Source organism: Monodelphis domestica, chromosome 7 (genome assembly GCF_027887165.1).
Source record: "Monodelphis domestica isolate mMonDom1 chromosome 7, mMonDom1.pri, whole genome shotgun sequence".
In the NCBI taxonomy this organism is placed as follows: domain Eukaryota; kingdom Metazoa; phylum Chordata; class Mammalia; order Didelphimorphia; family Didelphidae; genus Monodelphis; species Monodelphis domestica.
Genome location: NC_077233.1, coordinates 283,505,995 through 283,516,640, shown reverse-complemented (window position 1 = coordinate 283,516,640; position 10,646 = coordinate 283,505,995). Strand labels below are relative to the sequence as shown.

General features: G+C 34.7%; 1 long non-coding RNA gene across 1 annotated transcript in view; it reads right to left on the bottom strand.

Moving 5' to 3' along the window:
* Positions 1 to 4,152: 4,152 nt before the first annotated feature.
* The window catches only part of LOC103098293 (uncharacterized), a 47,939-nt gene continuing 41,445 nt past the window's right edge, over positions 4,153 to 10,646 (bottom strand). Inside the window, exon 3 of the long non-coding RNA XR_001623267.2 lies at positions 4,153 to 4,520. This is a non-coding gene — a long non-coding RNA (uncharacterized LOC103098293). The remainder of the gene's footprint in view (positions 4,521 to 10,646) is intronic.

The window sequence follows — 10,646 nt, the reverse complement described above, 5'->3', positions numbered from 1 at the left end:
AATGATTCTTCTGATTACTATAATAGTGAATATAAGTTTTGAGAGTTATAAATAATATTTCCCCATATATTAATATATAGTTTGATCTAATTGTAGCCATTAAAGAAGAGAGTTTGAATAAAACGCATTTTCCTCTTTTCCCTCTCTTTCTCATTTACCTTTTCATGTTTCTCTTGATCTTTGTGTTTGGGTATCAAACTTTCCACTTAATTCTGGTCTTTTCTTTACAAATACTTGGAAATCTTTTATTTTGTTGAATGCCCATACTTTCCCCTGGTAGTATGTAGTCAGTTTTGATGAATAGGTGATCCTTGGTTGAAGACTCAATTCTCTTGCCCTTCTGAATATCATGTTCCAAGCCTTGCAGCTCTTTAGTGCAGAGGCTGCCAGGTCTTGTGTGATCCTAATTGGTGCTCCTTTATATCCAAATTTTCTTTTTTTTTTTTTTGGCTTCTTGTAGAATTTTATCCTCATCTTGAAAGCTGTTGAATTTGGCAATTTCATTCCTGTGAGTTGACTTTTGAGGATTTAGTGTAGAGGGTGTTCTATGAACTCTTTCAATGTCTATTTTTCTCCCTTGTTAAAGACATGTTTCTTTAACATGTCTTTAAACATGACATGTTTCTTGGATGATTTCTTGTGGTATGATGTCAAGATTTCTGTTTATTTCTGGATTTTCAGGTAGACCAATGATTCTCAAATTGTCTCTCCATGATCTATTTTCCTGATCTGTCATCTTCTCAGTGAGGTATTTTATGTTTTCTTCTATTTTGTCAGTCTCTTGACTTTTCTTTATTAGTTCTTGTTGTTTGCAAGATCTTTGTCTTCCAGTTGCCTAATTCTTGATTTTAACGTCTGGTTTTCCTTTTTCAGTTTGGTCTATCCTGCTTTTTGTGGCTTCCAGCTATTTCTCCAATTGGGAGTTCTTGTCCTTTAAACTGTTATTTTCTCTTTGAACTATTTCCCAATTTTCTCACCAGAACGCTTCCATATTTTTGATAAGCTCCAATTTAAAATCTTCAAAAGCTTTTGGACAATTTTCCATTGTTTGGAAAGTTTTGGTGCATTTATTTGAATTTCCTCTTCTATTTCCTCTGTAGCCTGGGTTTTTCCTCCGTAAAAATTTCCTAGGGTCAACCCCTGCTTCTTGCTTTTCTTGGTGGAGGGAGGTTGTTGTTCCTGGGTAGTATTTGCCATCACTGTGGAGGTTTTTCCTTCCCTTTTGAGTCAGAAATTTTAGTGATATGGACAGGCTCTCTGTGTATGGAGTTATAGAAGAAGGATTTTGCCTGAGGCAAGCTCTCAAATCGCCATAGCCTCCACTGTTTGCTGACCTTCTCTGCATCACCTTCCTGAAAGTGCCCACGGTCTGCCCTTCCCAGTCTGTCAGGGTTTCAGGTGTAGCTGCTCTTAGGGGTAGGTCTTTGGTGGTCTTAGTCAGCTGCCTAGGACCTAGAGGTGATTCTCACTCTCTCTAGAGGTGCCCCTCACTCTCTAACTGATTCTGGAGAGAGCTTGCTCTGACTTTCCTTTTTAAATATGCTTGCTTAAGTATACATCCTATAATTGCTTAATAGTTTCTCTTTCCCTTAATTATAAAGGAGTTAATAAATAACTTTATATTGAGAGAAATGTTTGCCTCACTTCTACTGCTCACTCAGATCAATAATGGAAAGACTTTGAGGGCAGAATTTGACTCACTGATAGTAATATTATCCTTTCTGTTAAACTTTTGAAACATTAAATTCCAAATATAAAGGGCCTGCTGAGGGTGGGGGGGAAAGAGAAGTGGCCACAATAGCCATCTCTTCTCTCTCAATCAATTCTCTATAGTTTTGTAGAAATCTGACCACAATCCAGGGATTTGATGAAATGGCTCACTATTGATAGTCAAATGAGATATAGACAAATTAATGGTTCCAATCTATACCTTGCAGTTTAAAAAAAAAGTTACATGTGAATAATTTCCTTCTCTCTCCCTCTTTAAGCAACTACAAAACAATTATTTTGTTTACAATTGCAATAATTCTGGCTAGATGCAAAGATTTAGGGTTAGACAAATTGTTTCTCCTCTCATTCCACACTTCTGTAAATGATCTCCCTAGATAAAGACATCACAAGCTGTGTAGTTAAGGATAGTCATTGTTGAAAGAATCTTATATTATTTCTTCCTTCTATAAACTTTAAGCTTAAGATGGCCTCTATCAAGGTTGTCAAGTTTGAAAAGGACTCACCTGGTTGGCATCTTCTGTGGTCTAATTGTTCTGATTTTTAGAACATATAAATGTAAGTCAAAAATGTAGTAAAAAGAGGACTAGACTTTGACCCAGCAGACCTAGGACAGACCTTTATTAGTTTTATGACCTAGATAACACATTTAAGATTCTCTGAGACTTTTGTTTTGCTATTCTGTAATACTTATCCTGGCTTGTTATAGAGAAAGCATTGCTTTGTCACTAACCAGGTCACTTTGGTGAAATCACCTATTATCTCTGTGCCTCAGTTTCCTCATATACAAAAATGAGGATGTATTATAAGATAAGCACTGCAGTCCTTCCAGATTTTAATTTTATGAGCTTATATTTTATAGCCTTTCATAAGATGATAGCTATAAGACAGATATTATTCACATTCTATCATTATTGTCCCAATTCTACTAGATGCTAATTATTCAATTTTGGGATGGGAAAATGTCACAAGTTTAATTCCCTGATCTGTAAAATGAATGAGTTGGAATAACTGACTTTGAAGAGCCTTTCCAGCTCTTCATGCCTGATGTCTCAGTTGATACCTGCACAAAGAAGAGTTGGTAGTCAAGTGAGAAAAAGAATGGGACACAGATTCTACAGGTAGTAGGGAGAAGTGTCTTAAAGGAAATTAAGAAGAAGCCTAATGAGCTTCAGAGATAAAGAGAGAAAATGAGGAGATAAACATCCTTCAGAGATGATCTTTGCCTACCTGAATGGTTTTCACAGACACAGGCAAACCATTAATTCCCATTGGCTAGAACATCTGATAGCATCATGTAATCTTTCTGACATAGAAGCATATACACATGTCATTGTCCAGGTCCCATCTCCTCTAATAGGCCTTCTTTCTTTTCACTTTTAGTCAATTTAGATGGTTTTCTTCTGCTAAATTCACTTATAATTGTCTTCAATACATGTTCATTTTGCATTTAGATATGCTCTGATTGCTTCATGGGCCTCAGCCTTGATTCTCCAACTCATTTGTGTGTTCTTTGAGAGTGGAGCCTTGTCATACCCCTTTGTGTTCTCACAGGATATGTACTGAATAAAGTTATATTACTTATTATGAGAATGATTGGCATTTGTATAGTATTAAGGTTTACAGAAGCAGGAAGGTGGCATGGGAGATAAAATGCTGAGCAAGGAATTGTGAAGACTCATCTTGAGTGTGAATCTGGCATTGGACCCAAACTAGTATATTAGATTGAATTCTAGGCCTCAAGACAGAAAGATCTGAGTTCAAAACCAGCATTGAAACATCAATGTAAATATAAAAAAAAATCCTTTAACTTTTTTCTGTCCAAGTTTACTTATTTGCAAAATGAAAATAATAATAAAACCTGACAGGGTTGTTGTGAGGATCAACTGAAATATTTGTAAAGTATCTAGCATAATGTCTGGGATGTAGTAGGTACTTAATGAATGCTTGTTTCTCTCCTTCTTTGGCATTATGGAATCTATTGAAGTAGCTTAAGATAATCTGTATCCACACTTAACTTATAATTGCATTGAGTCATTAGGATATATGAGACAATTTAAGGAAAAATCAAACCAGAACAAAGTAGTTACTACCTCAAGTGGTCCAGACCATCAGATTCATTGAAACACAAAGCACAAGGATAATAACAAGGACTGAAATAGTCAAGAAAGTATCAGAGAGAAAATGGGAATTGCACGTGGCCTTGAAGGAAAGGTAAAATTAGTTCAGATATTATGGGGAAGGTCTAGTGAGGAACAAGGGAATCTGAAGCAAGTGATCAATATGAAGAAAAACAGAAGTTTATAGGACTATGAGTTTTTCATATTAGAAGATAATCTAAAAAAAAAAAAAGAGAGAGAGAGAGAGACAATACCTGTCCTCTAGGAACTTCTGATCTAACTTAAGTAGGAGGGTAATCTTTAAGTATTGATTGGCTGTAATATGGAAGTTTTCAATTTGGTCTCTGTTCCCAGGTGTCAGAACTAGGAATAATGGATAGCTGTTATAGAGAGAAATAGATTCCAGCTAAAGAAAAAACTTCCCGAGCAATTAGAGGTGTCCAAAATTGGAGTGGACTCCCTTAGCATGTTCTCCTTGTCCCACCCTTTTATTTAATTTATTAAGTAAAGAATCAGAAAATACTTGCCAGGTATTTAGTAGATGGAGCTCTTATTCAAGTACGTGTTAAACTGGAGAGCTTCTGGGTTTCCTTCTGATCCTTGGAGTTTTTGAAGCAAAAGCCAAGAGAGTTGGTGCCTTTTCTTTCCTATGCCATGCAACCAATAGGGGAGCTAGGAAAAAAGGAGTGAAAGAATGCTTTAAAAGGAACCTAGGAATGAAAATGCAAATGCCTCATATTATAGATAGACAAATAACATAAACTGAAGGGATATAATAAGAATAAATCAAATAAACTAAATGATTTACTTTGGACAAAAACACAGATTAAATCTTTTCAATCTGAGGAAATCTTTTGCCTGTGAGGCATTAATCACAGATCAGTCAAGAAGTTCAAAAGCTTTTATTAAGTATTTTTCTAAGTGCCACATACTGTGCTATATTCCAAGAATGTAAAAGGCAGCAGAAAGGAATACCATTCCTGACCTCAAAGAGCATCCATTCTATTTGTCATTGATAACGCACAATAGAACTCTTAGAAGAGTTGGAAGAAGAATGGAAGATGAAGATGCCTGGTCACATGGGGAGGGAAGAGCAAAATGGAAAATGTCAGAGTGTCACAAGTGAAGACTAATGAGGAACGAAAATATTCCTTGTTGAGTCTTGGTCCTTCCAATGGAAGTTCAAGAAAGAAGCAGTCCAGCAGAGGGAGAAGCCACAGCAATAAAGACATTTCTAATGTATGACATCCAAGGCTGGAGAGAAATTTCAGGGTTAAGAGGTTTCTACAGTATATCTGAGAAGGTCCAAAGGCTCTCCAGAGGCCAGTCTGGAGAAAAACAAAGACATGGTTTGTAAGAGTGAAGTCTATTGTTGGCTTTTATCAAGTATCTACTTTATAAATTAGGAAACAGAAAGTTCACTAATATGATTAGTGAATATAATATATATAATACAAACATACATGTACACACATGATATATATGTGTGTACATGTATGTACATATGCTAGTGGGCCCATTCTCTAGCATACTTTTATGATACATCATTATCCCACCAGACTACCATGTTGTTGGGTTTTTTTTTTTTAACGTTTTTCCCCAAAGGCATGGTTAGGTAGAATACTTCTAAATTACATGATTCTTTTGTCTTGAAAATACTGATATAGTTCTTTTCAAATGATCTTCTTTGGGAAACACATATTGGACTCTAGGAAGATTTTTATAAGACTGAATGTTCAGATCCTACAACCTTGACAGTGAATCTAATTTTGGTCCTAGCTGTCATTAAACCTCATCTGTGATGGTACTTTGAAGGGTTATGTGGAGCTTCCAAAAAGGATTTCAAAATTCTTGTGACAACTTTAGAGAACGTGGGGAACTTGAAATGCGTTCAGCAGAGAGCAATGGAGGTGATTAAAACTTGGAAAATAGGAAATGGGGAGTTTAATGCAAAGAAAATCATTCAGCCCAGAGGGAAAATAGGAGAATAGGGACAAGGGATGCTGACCAGCTCTTCTCTGTTGAGGAGGATTTTAGAGGAGGAAATTGGATTAAATTTCAGGTTGGTTGATTTATGTTAGACTTGAAAAGGGACTCATTCCCTTGACATTAAAGGATAGTAAATATGGGAATGAGTTTCTGAGGGAAATTATGGAATCTATTTTCCTAAAGGAGATGGATTCTCACAAACCTTTAATGAAATAGGAATGGTGTTGACCGCATTACCGCTCAAAGTCCCAGTAATTGGATATTAGTCTTTGGGAAAATTTGGCCTCTAAACTAGCCCAGGTAGGGTCATTTTCATTTGAGAAATAATACACAACTGAGAGTGGAATATGTGGGTAGACTATATTATGAGTACTGACAATTAAAGGATATTGTGAAAGCAGGAAAGTTACCAATTCTAAGCCCAGGATATCCCAGAATAACTATACCTAGACTAAATTTACTTGGGCCTTTTGCAGTGGGGAGGGGAAGGTGTTACAATGAGCAGGATGCATTATAATGACTTATTTGAGGAATGATAGCTGTCAAAAAGAAAATATCTGCATTACCTGAAAGTCCTAGATTTTGTGCCATTTCTATCCATGTTATGATGAAACAAATATTGAAATTATTATGTAAAATATGAATGTTTTTCTCCTATGTTGGTTATTTCCCACAGATATGTCATATTTCTCTCAATTTCTATCTTGACATGAGACTTTCAATTTTCAAATGAAAAACAAAGTGAGTGTTTTTACACTATTCATTTATGTGTTATTACTGTAACCTATATACTTTATATTTGCAATTTAATGACTCAGTTGCCTAGTGATGATTTATTAATGAAAACTATGGGAAATCTCACTGGGAATTTTTAGTGTTTAATCTAGGGTGCTGAGAAACTGAATTCAACAGACTATTAAGCAAACATTATTCAGGGTTTATTTTTTCTCTGCCCAACATTACCTATTTTGTTCTGGAAGTAGTTGCCGATATAGAAGACATTTCTTTAAATTGTATGATTGGGTCTAAAGTATTCCCTCATGCTTAAATATTAAAAAAAAAAGGAAAATGTGTCTCAACCTGAAATTTCATTGGAAAAGAGAAGTCCTGTGGAGGAAACTCCCACTATAGATGCCATTGTTTTTCAACAAAGAATTGAAATGTTCTCTGGACACTGAAAAAATAAATTATTTGCCCAGGATCATGAGACATGTTGGTATTTATTTGTTTGTATCTATTTTTGTCTCTATCATCTCTCTATTATAACTATATTTTTATCTTTGTATCTCCATCATCAACTCTATCTATCATTTATATCTGTATTTTTCACTCATCTATCAATCTAGAAACTAGACTAATGCTCAGTTAATGGCATGATGAATTCAGCTTAGCAACACTTAATTTGTACACTCACACACTCACACACACACACTTATACACACATTTTAAAGCTGGTTGCTTCAGTTGGCCAAACCTGGGATTTTCTTTGAAGCTTTGCTTATTTGGAATCCTTCCGCTGGGCTTGATAACTTGAGTATCCCTTTTTATGTTGCTCGCTCATCCTTCTCACTTGTTTCCTAACTTTAGACTTACATTAGGGCTTGGTGCTGTGCACTCCTGAGAGAAATGCCTGAGCTAGCCCCATGGCTGCCCTCTTGGGGTTATTAAGTATCATAGAATATCCAGTGTTATCTCAGACTCCCAGAGATGCCACAGAGGGGATAGGACATGAAAGTGTCATTGCTTCTCAAGTGAACAGACAAAAATTAATGTATAATTTCTGTCCTCATCATCTATACTCTGAAATTTCTGATCTACTTTGGAGTCTCATCAGCATACCCGTCCTAGAGGGGAAAATGGAATAAAAGTAGATACTATTATTATCTCCATTTTACAAAAAAGAGAATTGAGGTTCACAAAGGTCAAGTAACTTTCCCAGGGTTGCTCAGCTAGTGATTCAATGGGAATGAACATCTTGAATGCTAAAAGGTACAAAATGTGGTCCAGGCACCAAATGCTCTGAGGACAATGACTTCATGAGATAACATAAACATTAAAACAATATCAAATGATTGAAAAAAAGAAAAATGTTAATTATTTTATACTGAATGTAATTGACTTAGAAAATAGATTGATGAATTATAATTTAAATCTCAAGGGATTAACTGAAAACTATGATCCAAGAAAAGAAGTCAGTATCACATTAAAAATAACAATATAAATAAAACTGTTTTTGATCTCTTAGAACTGGGAAGTAATAATAGAAAGAATCTACTGGTCACTTCCTGAAAAAAAAATCCCCAAAAGGAAAGCCCCCAGGAACATTAAATTCACTTCCCTAGTCAAAACCACAACTTCCAAAAAGTCAGTACGAAAAGAAAAATCAAGTATCAAGGCTCCATAATCAGAATCATAAATTGATTTACTCACCACTGTAAGGGAATGGAGAACATAGAATGCAATATTCCAGAAATCTAAGAATGCAAAGTTAAAACTATGAATAACTCAATAAAACGGAATCTAATTTTATAGGGGGGGAAATTGGTCTTTAATGAAATATAGAACTTCTAAACATTCCAGAAGACCAGAAACTGCATAGAAACTCTGAATTGCAAGCTGAGTTGTAAAAAGAAATATTCAAAGGTAAATATTCATAGATAATAATAAGGGTCTAAACAGGAATGAATTATTTATATTCTAATGTAGAAGGATGATAAATGTGTCCCCTGAGAATTTCAGCATCATCAAAGGTCAATTAGACAAGGAGTCAAAAGTGGTTTCATTATGTTGTGATTATCTTTAAAAAAAAGAAAGGGAAAACAAGTAATATAACCAGGGTTCAGGGTCAGCTAGGTGGTGCAATGGATAAAATACTGGACCTGCTATCAGGAAAGCTCAACTTCTTGATTTCAAATCTGCTCTCTGACTTTGGACAAATCATTTCACCCCTTTTTGCCTCAGTTTTCTGGAAAATGAGCTGGAGAAGTAAGTGGAAAACCTTTCCAATATCCTTCTCAAGAAAATACCAAATGAAGACTCAAATACAACTGAAAAAGGATTGAACCTTGGCAAAATCAGGTCACACCAACTGAAGCCTTTCTAAACAAAAAGAAGGGGAAGAATCACAGGATGATGAGCTTTACTTTCATCTGAACCTGAGGAAGAATACATGAACTTAACGATGCTGGTACAAAATTATATTTTATTCTTCAGGGACACAAATGGGAGAAAGCAGATGGAAGAATGGGAAAAAAGAAGCAATAGTTCTACGTACTACAAATTCTTTACTAACAATGTAAAGTATTTTATCAACTCTTATGATATCAAAGACCTGGAGACTGAATTCACACTAACCAAAGAGGGGGGTGTTTGAAGAAGTCATTGTTTATACTTTTTATGGAATTCGATTGTGCTATAAGAAAAAGTAAAGCAGGTGCTTTCAGAGAAATTGGGCAATAATTATGGCAACTGATGCAGAGTGATAGAAGCAGAGGCAAGAAAACAATGATGTGATGATGATAATGTTGTGAAGATAAATAACTTTTCAAGACTTGGGAATTCTAATCAACACAATGAGCAAACACAATTCAAAAAGACTAATAAAATATTCTCCCTACCTCATGGCAGTCAGATGATGTACTCCCAATGAGCACTGACAAAAAAAAATATATATATATATACATATAACACACACATATATATAGACATAAGTATTTATATATATATATACATGAATGCACATACATATGCATATATACACTGTATATATGATATAGTATATACACTATATAAAATTAGAGAAATACAAATGTACATGTACATGCATATCCACACACTATGTATCTATATTATGTAGATCCATGTGTCTAAAATCAAAGTCCTATTGAAAATACTCCTGAAAGATATCCCAAAATGAAAACACTCAAGAACGCTAGAGCCAAATTCAAAAGTTTTCTGGCCAAAGAAAAATACTTCAAATATCTAGAAAGAAAACTATATTGATAACTAAGTGTTTAGATTTCATAATTGGGATGATATAGGATTTTGCAGTCACCACTATAAAGGAATAGACGTGCTTGGGAGGCAACATTAAAGAAAACAAAGTCTATAAGCTTATCTCTATAACGAAATTACTCAATGAAACTAAGTATAATTATTCAGGGGGAAAATGAGGCCAAAATTGAAAGTGTGTAATCAAGCAAGACAAATTCTACATTATTTTATTGACACACATAGCTACGTATCTACATGCTCATAGATATTATTTAGACTGATATATTCCTCAGACTAGCTTAGCTCAAAGAGATAATCTCAAACAGTTGGGCACTGCTCATTCTTTTTCTTGTCATACTAACTCAAGAAGACCATCTGTTCAGGTACAGAGAAGTTATCGCTTTACTCATGAAAGTCACAATGATTGAGTCAGCTGTACTTTATTTCATCTAGTGGCCATACATAGATATTGTCCTATTTAAAGTCAAAATAATGCTATGTTTCTTTTTCCTTTTCTCACACATTCTCATCTAATTTACATAAACAATTTTTCTTCTCTTAAAGATACCTAGCCAACAGATGGTGCTGTGTGTATAATATTTTTATGATACTGTATAACAATAATATATAGGAGTGTGCGGATGTATATGCATCTGTGTGCATAGATGGGGGCATAAATCATGACTATTCAATTTAACTAAATTATTAGGCTATACACACATATATCTCTAATATATATACACATATACAAGTAGACTTATTAAAATATTTGTTAATCACTAAGAAGATGAAGATGAAAGAATGTGGTTGCTTTAA